Raw genomic sequence first — 11,941 nt, 5'->3', positions numbered from 1 at the left:
TGCTGCTTGGAATGGGGTTGATATGTTTACGAGAAACAGATGGTTGTCATCAAGTTATTAGTGTGATGGGTGAATGAAAACGTATACCTAATTTCATTAAGGTTTAAAATGAAAAGGAAATTATGTATTCTTTGTCAGAGGAAGTTTGTCATTCAGGACAAACAAAAGTGCTTACTTACTTGGTTTATTGTCTTTTATTCATTTTTTCAGCGCATATTGTAAACTTATTTACACGCTATCTAAGCTGTTCAAGTTATTTACTTGCTGAGCGTATATTATAAATATCTTTACACACTAGTCAAACTGTTTTTTTAAGCTGAGTTATTTATTAAAGACGTGTTTTTTGCTAGTCCGGATCCGTTTTTCACCTTGTTGGTTTGAAATACATACTAACCGAGTAATGCAACTCTCAAGCAAAATATTTTATACAGTAATCCGAAAGCATAACATATGTTGCTGTCCAGGCCAAGACCTTCGAGTAGTACAACAGTAAAGAAACACTGGCCCAGAAGATAAGAATCAATCAACAGTAAGTAATGCAGATGTAGTTCAGCAGCCTCCAGTTACATTCTGTACTCAACCCCTAGGGGGGAAATAGTTAAGTTGTCACAATGAAGATGTATCTGTTACATAATGCTTAACTTAAAACATCACTATCACACTGACACACAGAACAATCTGTAAGACAGTAAGCACTAGCCAACCAATGTTCCCAAGGTGAAATGTATGAAAATGTACAGCCATATACCTTAAGGTGTCTTACTATTGATATCCCTCACATGTTGTAACAGCCTAGGTTATATATGGTGCATACCACTCCCTCATAGAATGACTTACAGGGTCATATAACAGTGTTACATACACTGACCTCTGGACTGTACAAGGATACATATGTTTTGTCCAGCTGTAGCCCACATATATATGGACCCTACACCACAATATGTGTGGGGACCACAATATCACTGTAATGATGGCATTAATGGCAGCACAACATAACCATAGGCCACTACTTAACAACCTCTTACTGCATGACATATGGACAAAGCCTGGTATATAGGTGGAGGACAGAGGCTGGAACACAGGGCCATATTTGAATTATTGTTGTTATACACTGAGAATGTTGCTGGTGTTACAGGTTGGTTGCAACATACCCTTATTCAGGAATATGAAGTCAGAAACACAAATGGATGTAGCCATGTACTGACAGCACTCAACAGACAGAATGCCAGTGATATATCTGAGACAAGACCTTTGTGGTGAACAGACAAAACATAACAGCCAGTCCTCTGGCCATCATGTGGCTAGGCCCACAGTTGAGAGCTATGCAGACAGACTGCATTTCATGCTAAACTAGTATGTACACACAAACCCTGTAACACTAGCAGTATACAATGCATATAACAAAACTACTCATACTGTCTGTAGGTCTGGAACCTTATACAAATATGTAGTTGGCCTGTCTCTGCAAGTCCTCTTGTAAGAGGTATTGCTACCTGCAGTCTGCAACACTGCTGCGCACACACAGGAAGGATGTCCTTCATACAGGAAAAGTAAAGGGACAATGTCCACATGATTTAATAATTTATAGTAGTGGGTTGCCATGACAATGGTAATTGGAAGTACTACACAGCAGACTGCATGCAGGTAGCAAGTGGTGGGCACTGATTGGTGCAGAAGCCATCACCTGATCATGTGCATCACCTACAAAATCCATGCTGCAATCTATTCAAAGCAGCTCACATATATATACATATACACATATATATATATATAAATATATATGTATATTATATATATATATGTATGTATATATATATATATATATATATATATATATATATATATATATAAATATATATGTATATATATATATATATATATATATATATATATTTTTATATATATATATATATATATATATATATATATATATATATATATATATATATATATATATATATATATATATATATATATATATATATATATATATATATATATATATAATATATATATATGTTTAAGATATGTCCAGAACATGTAGTGGAGTCATACTTCAGCACCAACAGTCGCAGCCTCTTAGTTCAAGAGGATGTCATGTAAGTATTGGAGGTATAAATGTGGACTGTTGCTACTGTAACAGGGGTTGTCTTAACTGAAATATGTATGGGAAGTCACATCTGATATTGACATGCATGCCATCAGTTACTGACAGACATCCTAAGATCATCATAGTACAGTACCACAGATATTACAGTAATGGTCCTGTGGAATACAGCAAAGATATGACCAATAAATATGGACAGTCTGACAAACTCTGGTCAGTCCAAAGGTATACACAGAACCCCTTAGTGCAAGACGTGTGGAGTAAGCCTGACCAAGTGGATGTTAACAGCCATGTAAAGGGGATATCACGTAAATACTGGAATAGATATGCTCACACAGTTTATGCATTCACACACTCCTGTCTGTCCTGACACATAATAACCAGAGGAGCAGAGGTCACAAGCCAACATACTACCCACTAGTTAGTGACATACATCTGTACAGCATCCCACTGCTTTGTCACAAATGCACAACAGTTATGGTGGCCCATCAGCAGTGCATCTGATAAATATCTGGACATATCATCACACTGGATACGTACACTGAGCTGCTAGGCATGTCACAAAGCACTGTGCAAACTACAGGCAGACTGCCACAACACTGGCCTACATTTCTTATGGGGGAATACACATGTACTTGCAAATATAGCAGGCTCTACAGGCATGTAGCAGCACGGAATAACAGACACCTGTGTGAAAGCGCATACCCACAACCAATCTGAACACAGCCTCAGCTACATAGGGTAAATATGCTTAATATTACAGTATATGGACTGTGTGATCAACACCATCCTCATATGTGCCACTCACACACTGTTGCTGTTGTCTTTTGGCTTTTTACCGGTTAGGGGTCGCCACAGTGGAACTCCGGTCCGCTAATGATTGGCAGTAGATTTTCACAAACGCCAAGGTTCCAGCTCGACATTCAACCTTCAACGAAGGCACGCCCATTTACACATGTCTTTCGAACGCCCACCCAACCATGGGGAGGACAAGCAGACTCCACACAGAAGGCACTCCCCACACTCCAGCCGAGAATCAAACGGGAGAACCTTTTGCTGTGAGGCAACAATGCTACCTCTGCACCACCGTGGAAGTTGCCACTCACACACTAACCCTACAAATACTGGGCCAGTACACAGTGTATTCCGATGCCTGACTTTGGTATGAGACATGTGTGGGTTTGACCATACAAACATGTACACTGGAGCAGCATGCAACATCAGGTAGAGCATGACCAAGAACAATGACATCTACCACAGCCTGTACACAGGTCAAGGTACATATTCACAATACACACTCTGTCGACAATTGCCATAAGTACACAGACCTCACTATTGTACACACTACAACAGAATGTCCAGGTGTTGTCCTCAAATATAAGCCCTACTATACATAGCAAGTCTAGCAGTCTGATATCTCACTGGCTTGTTATCAGGTATGATGTCAATAAATAATAGTGTACTGAACATATGCACCTCTTACTGCATGACACATGTACAAAGGTTGACAGAGCTGTGGCTGGAGGCACAAATGAAGGGCCAGTATTGACATGCTGCTGTGATAAACTCATACATTTACAGGTGTAACAGGGTTTTTTGTGACATATGTCTTCTGAGGGATATGAAGTCAGTAACTCTCATGGCTGTCACCATGTACTGATTGCAATCCTCAGAGTATGCTACTGCATTTCTAAAGATAGGTCATCTGTGAGTAACACAATGCACATAAGACTCCAAACAATGGCCAGTCTGCAGATAGCCCTACAGGTGAGAGTTTACCAAACCACATAACATTGTCATGACAGGTATTAAATCATGTAGACCAGCCATATCCACACAAACCCTGTTAAACCAACATTGCTTCAAATGTAGTAAAGCAAGACTTACATTCTGTCCTAATGTCTGGAACATCCCCCTCCTGTTTGTTGGCCTGTCTCCACAGTGCAGGTTGTAATAGGTATATCCCACTACTCTCTGTAATGCTCCTTGCCAAACACCGACATGAAGTCCTGCTCACAGTGAATGAAAGGGGCCAACACCCACATGATGTTCCTAGTTTTAGGAGTGTGTTTGCATGCAATTGGCTATGGCAATGTTACCACAGCTGTTCCACTTGCAATCAGCTACTGGGGGACTGCAATTTGTGCACAGGCCATCAGCTGATCATGAGCATCACTTACAAAACACAAGCTGCTGCCTAAGCAAAGCAGGTGTACTTTTCCACATCCACCAGAGAGAGAGTGAGAGACACAGACAAAGAAAGAAAGGAAGGGGGTAGGAGAGTAAGAGCTAAGCATGTTTGTGTCACACACTTACCAATACAGGGTTTTAAACCCCTGCCTGACTATGTATTGCCATTACATTTGTATTCAGTTATTGCGTGTGCCACAGAGCTTACATGTTGGAGAGCTATCCAAAGGTATATTTCAAGGTGAGTGACATCAGCAACAGTAATAAAGGAGAGATAAGGCAGGTGTAGCACATGAGCCTGTCCACTAAAGCAGATGTCAAGGAAGAAACAGACACACTCTCTCAGGGACTCACATACATTATCACAGTTGGCAGGATCAGGATTAGAATTCCTAATTAGTTTGCTACGCTACAGTATTACGCAGGTATCACATGCACCACAGAGGTTATCAGGCTGATATATGGGCAAAGGGTATGTCAAGGTGACTGACATCAGAAGGCATGCTTCTGTAGGGCAATGGGAGGTGTAGTGAGTGTCAATTGCTTCCAACTCATTAATCTCCACACACACACACAGACACAGATTTGTCAGTAGTGACATGCATGGGTTCATTGCTTCACAGGTGTGTAGTGGTTGACTGTGCCAGAAGGCTGTACAAGGCTAGGAAAAGGGTATACCTTGGCATCAGGCCACATGACAATGGTCTGCAGTGTGGTTCAGGGGTGTAGTCCCTGGATTGGCCCACACAGATGGGTATTGTATTCACCATCCACTCATCTGGGTTACTATTGTGGATGGCCAGTGCCGTGCAGTGCTTGCCATGTATGTGTTCTATATTCCATAACATGGACGGTGTTTGGGATGTCAAACATGCATGTTCTGTGACATGTGGAAGTGTACCTGGTGTGTCTGGGGCATGTTGTGTGGACAGATTGTTATCATCTGATGTGGCATTCCTGACCTCATGTGGTGAGAACTGGCTATGGAACTGAGGTTGATCCTGCACCTACATTGACAGCATGATGCAGGTATCCACTGGTGTTAGTGGCATCTGTCCATACAGGGCATGTGTATAAGGCATGGTATTTCCTTTGTAGGTTACATTTGCTGACTCTACAGTTGTTGCAGGTGTCCAGTGGGGAACATAGCGAAGGACCACTGTAAGCAATTATTTACCTATTGTAGGGATGGAACAGGGTGCCATCTCCTCTGTTGTCCACTGCAATCACACCGTGGTTACTATCTGTGGGCAATATGCAGGGAACTACCAACACAGTGGTTGTTGCCTAGTCAAGTGTGTTTGCATATGAGACATGGGTGGAGAGTGTTCTCTGGGTAATACAAGGGTTACCTATATTGTTCCCCAATCCATAATGTCACATGTAGGGTATGGATTGTCTACACCAGCCTCTCTGCTGTTTGACATCTGTTGTCCTTGTAAGGTGGACATTGTGACATATAATAGGTCCTCAATATAAGAAATTTTCAAAACCCACCTCACAGTGAGTCCTGTTATTACACAATCACACCTACATCCACACAGGATACTGATGACACACACACACACACACACACACACACACACACACACACACACACACACACACACACACACACATACACACACACACAGACACACACTTAACAGTGCTAAGATTCAACCCCCTACCTAGATATGTATTACTACTGCAGTGTATTGCATTTATCGCATGCACCATGGACCTTATAAAGTTAGTCTTTCCCCAAAGGTGTATTTCAAGGTGAATGACATCAGCAGGCTTGCCAAAGTAGGGCAATGGAAAGTGTAGTGACTGTGAATGGCCTCAAAAGCATTGATCCTTACACAGACAAACAAACACACACACACAGAGTTTCACATTTGCCATGTCTGGGATTTGAACTCCTACCTAACTGGTACATCACACTACAGCATTACACAGCTATAGCATGCGCCACGGAACTTATAGGGCTACTTCTTCCCCAAAGGTGTATTTCAAGGTGAATGACATCAGCATGCTTCCCAAAGTAGGGCAATGGAAAGTGTAGTGACTGTGAATGGCCTCAAAAGTATTGATCCCTACACACACACACACACACACACACACACACACACACACACACACCAAACACAGACACACACACACACACACACACACACACACACACACACACACACACACACACACACACACACACACACACACACACACACACACACACTCTCACAGTTGCCATGTCTAGGATTAGAACTACTACCTAACTAGTACATCACACTATAGCATTACGCAGTTATAGCACACTCCATGGAACTTATAGGGCTACTCCTTCCCCAAAGGTGTATTTCAAGGTGAATGACATCAGCAGGCTGGCCAAAGTAGGGCAATGGGGAGTGCAGTGTGTGTGAATGGGCCATAAACCATTAATCTGGAAGCACACACACAACACTCAGTCACACACAGGTTTACATTTAACAGGAACGTTTATATAACTGCTAGATGAATAATGACTTGTACAGTCATGTTACACAGTTATCACAAGCACCACAGACACTATAGTGCTGAGGGATACCAGAAGCAAATGTCTACAGTGATTGACATTTGCACATCATGTGGTATTGGCCAATTGGATGTGTGCTGGGTGGGACAGGCCTCATTATGGGAAGCTTTTTGTCACTGTCTGTCACTCTCTTCCACACATCTATGTATATGTAATTTTGGCCTATTATAGTGTGTTGTCCTTGGATATATGTGTGTATTCCTATCCGATGTGCGTGCAAAGCATGACTGGTGTGCAATGTGGTGTGCCTGCACAAACATCTGTGACTGACAGATATGTATAATTTACTGTTGTTGCCAGACATGGGCTTCATAAAGTGTGGGAGCATGCCCAGTATGACCTTCTGTATTGAATGTGTGAATCCATTCCAGGTTGTACTCCATTGCAGGCTTTTCTGTTCTACACCTACAGCTAACAACCTGTTTCTGCAGGATATCTGTAGATCGGTTGACAGTATGGGGTCACAAGGGCAAAGGATAGTAGGATACTGTAACTAATTGTGTCTGTGCTGCTTCTGCTACATGGTTTTGGTGTTAGCAGAGATATTCAGACATATGTACTGTTTTACACTGTGATGTATTATGTCATCAACTACTGACATATATACGTATTTGCTCCCAGTAATTTCCTGGGGAACACAGGGTGAATGAAGCTGTGTTCAGTATTGTGGTCTGCAGCCTACATATTCTTGCACAATCATGTCATTCTGGAGGGGGAGCTGCAGACACTTGCTGATGGGTCTGTGTAAATGGTTCAGTACCTTGGTACTGTGGTGGCTGAGGATCCCATGCTTGTATATCCATCAACGTGACAGTATGGCCGTATCCTGCTGTGGCCATACGTCACAGCTGTACAGATTCACACAGGTTACCCACAGGCAGGGCTCATATTTCTGGTCATTACCCCTTCACATTGTGGCTTACGAGCAGGTTTGTAGCCACCCATTCCTGTGTTTGCAGGTAGGAATAATATGTGCACACAGCTGAGTTTCAGACTTCACACACTCCATGGCGTCCATGCTTCTACACACCCTCTATTATTCTATCCTCTTCCAAACATTATGCAAATGTTATCTGATAAGTATCCCTATAGTTATCACTTCATCCCAGCAGTATTTAGAGGTTGGTCCACAGTTCATGCAGTAGGACATGGTGGACATGCTACTGGGATTTGTCAACATGGCCTTGCATTTGTGTTCTGTGGACTGTGTTATTTTGTTATTTGGGAGTCCGTGAGATAACATACATTGGCAGTACAGGTGAGACACAGGCCTTTGACAGAGGACTGTAGGGCATTTGGTAGTGATGCAGGCCATCTGTAGCAGGTTGGTGCATTGTGTCACTCCTACAGTCCCAGGCTGCAAGCCACTATATTCCCCTGGGGTGACAGGGTAGGTGTGCAAGGTGTTAATGTCAATAGTTTTTGTCCTTATTGATCCATTGGTGTGGATGCTGGCAGGGTGCTGCTTACAGCTAGGGACACACCTGCATGGGACACCAGTTCAGCATGCTGCATTTTGTGGCTATTCCCATACAGAGGTGGGGGTCATATTGTACTCATTCCCAACAGCAGGGATAAGACCTGTGAGGTACCTGTGGCTGATGGGGTGAGCTGGGTGCATGTGTGCTATGGAAGCTACTTGCAGCTGACTCACATATATATGTGGGGCATTCCACTTATGCTGGCTTGTGCAGGGACATCAGCAGTTTCTCACTACTTCATACCTGTGCCTTTTGTGGTCTGCCAGTGTTTGGCCAGATGGCATCAATATTCCATACTACACAGCCAACTAATGTGCTGCTAACCTGTATGTACAATTCCAAAGGTGTGTGCATTTAACAGTAACATTTTATACACTCTCTGTCTAGGGTACTTCCACCTGTGTCCATCTTTCAGATGGTGACAGATATTATATCTGAACAATTAGTATTGATTACTGCTGGATTGTGTCTTGCTGGGATGGATTGTGTTTGGCACTGCAGTTGTGAGAACTTGGCCCTGTCATCAACAGTACTGGCCATTGGCCACCGGGACACAACCCTCCATGCCTACATGCTGACCACTTTCACACAATATACAACACACAACAACCTAACACACAGAGCCCTGCATAATGTACACATGCTACACTCTATCCTGCTACTTTGGCCAGCTCAGGTAATCTGTGCTCCACTGTTATTATACCTACACATACATGTAACTACATTTTTACATAGGTTTATTTGGGGGAGTCACACCTGACAACTGTAAATATTTGTCATAACTGTACTGGCATTTCAGGTACTCCATTTCATTCTGTATTCTGATCTATCATGTAGACTAGAGGCATATCAGTGTACTACAGTTCTTAGGTTTTATTGACCTACATATCAGTTCAGACTTCTTACCCTTCAGAACTAACATCCCACTGCCTGACCTGTTGTAGTCTGCCTGTGTAGGTCTGGAGGGGGGCTGTTCTCCATAACCATCAATCAGAGGCCTTAGCACAGCCTTTCTTTGTGTTTGTCTACACCTGTCCTGCTGGCTGAGACTGTTGTTGGGTATGTGAGCCTCACTGACATGGATGTGTGTGTATCCTATGGATACACATTTGGCTCCCCATATGTCCTGCAGTGGGCTTTGTCACCTTGTCTAGTACTGCCTACTATGTTAACACCAGTATTTGTTACAGATTTCATGCTGCCGATATAGGTGTCTACTATCTGCTGGCATCCCATTCAGCCACCCGATTCCCTTGCATGCTCACATCCATACCATAGATACAGGTAGCAGAACATACGAATACATTCGGCAATTGATAGTGAGCGTGACATACCTTGTAGCTGTGCCAGTATTGAGGATGGTGCTGGAGAGCTGACTATGTCGGATGTACATAGTACACTCCCTATACATGGTTAAGCACAGGTAGTGTCATGCTTGGCATCCCTTTTACTGTATGTGCGAGTCAGAGAGAGGTGTCATTCCCTGGGTTCCTGCCGTGTCAGTGTATGTGCTATGCATTGCCTCTTTGCCAAGGCCTGAGCATACCAGGCACACCTCCTTTTGCCTACTGGGGCAGGCTCAGGTTGTTCCTCCTCCGAGTCACTCTGTGCCTGTGTTGGCCTTGGCAATGGTGGGGGGGCTGTGTGGTCCTGCCCCATGCTGTTCCTACTGCAGCTGTATCCGCAGGATCATATTGTGTAGCATGGCACATACAATGACAATTTGGGTATATGTAGCTGGTGAGTACTGCAAAGCTCCACCAGATATGTCTAGGCACCAGAACTGTGACTTGAGCATCCCAAACACACACTCTATTATGATTCTGGTCTGTGTGTGTGCCTCATTATGGAGTTCTTGTTCGGGTGTGTGTACATTTCTGATGGGTGTCATCAGCCACGGCTCTAGTGCGTAACCAGCATCCCCCACTAGGTGGCCATATGGGATGTCCCTATTGACAAATCTCTGGTACAGCTGCATCATATGCCAGATGTGAGAGTCGTGATACTTTGCAGGGCTGCCAGCACACACATTCATTATAATGCCCTGGGCATCACACATGACCTGGCAGTTGATGGAGGGGAAGCCCTTGCAGTGTATGTAGACTCTACCCCACTCACCAGGTGGTGCTTTGATGTGTATGTGCATGCAATCTATAGCACCAACTACCTCAGGGTATTCTGCTATTTGGTGGAAGAGACGTATATTGTTGGTCAACGCCTCATGGGTGTTGAGGAAATATATGTGCTCACTGGCATGTGCTGACATGGCATCCAGGAACGGTTGGAGTACCCTGGATGCTGATGCCTGTGAGATCCCCATGATAACCCCAGTTGGTCTTTGGAAGGTACCTGTGGCTAGTATTCTTAAGCCTACACATACCTTGATATCCACTGGGATGGGTACCTCTCTGTTGGTTCTGTGTGTGAGGCGTGGCCGGCACAGCTCAACAATTTGCTGTAGGAGGTCCCTGTCCACCCTATAGTGCTCCACTGTGTCCAGCTCATGTAGCCCCTGGTAGGTTACCCTGGGTCTGTAGACTCTTCTCCTTCTCCTCACTGTGGGTTGGTCACCAGCATTCTCACCCTCACCACCCTCTGCCTCTTCCACATGTTGATTTATGTGAGCAAAAGCAGCCCCTGTCATTTTGTTGCTTTTGTTAGGTAAAATTTCCCCATTTGTGTACACTGGTGATGTAGAGATTGTGGGCAAAACCAAAGGGAAAGGTGTTTGCATAGTTTATAGTAGTACACTGGGCTGGGCTGATGCCAGTGTAATTGGCTGATTTTGATACATTTCACCTGCCAACTATGCTAGTTCTCCTTGATTACCTTCCTACTGCTGTTTTCCCTTCCCACTGAATTCCTGTTTAAGCCCTGAGGCACGACACGCAAACACAGTGCTCATATGTGAATGGAGCTGCTATTTCCTGGTTTAATTTTTTTTTTTTTTTTTAAACCCGGTGCGAGGCGTGCATACCCGTTTAGGCAATGTAAAGACTGCTAAGCATCTTCAGACACACCCCCTTTCTTAGCTCTGCTAAGCTAAGGGCAAACCCAAGCCACAGAGCTCCAATAAGCTTACAGTATGCCTGACACACCCCTCTATGATGTCAGCTAACTCTTAGGCTTGCACCATGGTTTTCCTGCACCTACACAGTTGGGTGCAGGCTAGTCATGAGGGGAAATCGGTGGTTCAGTATCATTCCCCTCATTTGCATTGAACTGACTGCTAATGCCTAGTTACAAGTCTGACACTGAGCCTTCCCCCTTAGCAACCACTATTCACTGGCCTTGTTGTCTTCTGCCTGCCATTGACTATAATGGCAAAATTGTGATTTTGCATAAAAAGCTTTTTTCAAGGTTTTAGTTCTATTTTCGGCCCGATCCTGTTTGTGCACCACTGCCCTACAATTTAACGGCCGCAATAGGCCAAAAAAAAGTTATTTTTTGTTATTTTGAAACTATTTTCCATGCCAAATGGCCATATATTTGGCCATTGGCATGCCTTCCACATTATATACACCCTTTATTTGGAGCTGTCATGGCTCTGTTTTGTAGTTTGCAGAAATGTACTCGGTTACTAACCAAGTACATTTCTGCAGGTTA

Source organism: Protopterus annectens, chromosome 6.part0, assembly GCF_019279795.1.
Source record: "Protopterus annectens isolate FY-2018-M chromosome 6.part0, PAN1.0, whole genome shotgun sequence".
In the NCBI taxonomy this organism is placed as follows: Eukaryota; Metazoa; Chordata; order Ceratodontiformes; family Protopteridae; genus Protopterus; species Protopterus annectens.
The sequence above is the reverse complement of the archived record's forward strand: the minus strand, read 5'-3'. Positions refer to the sequence as shown.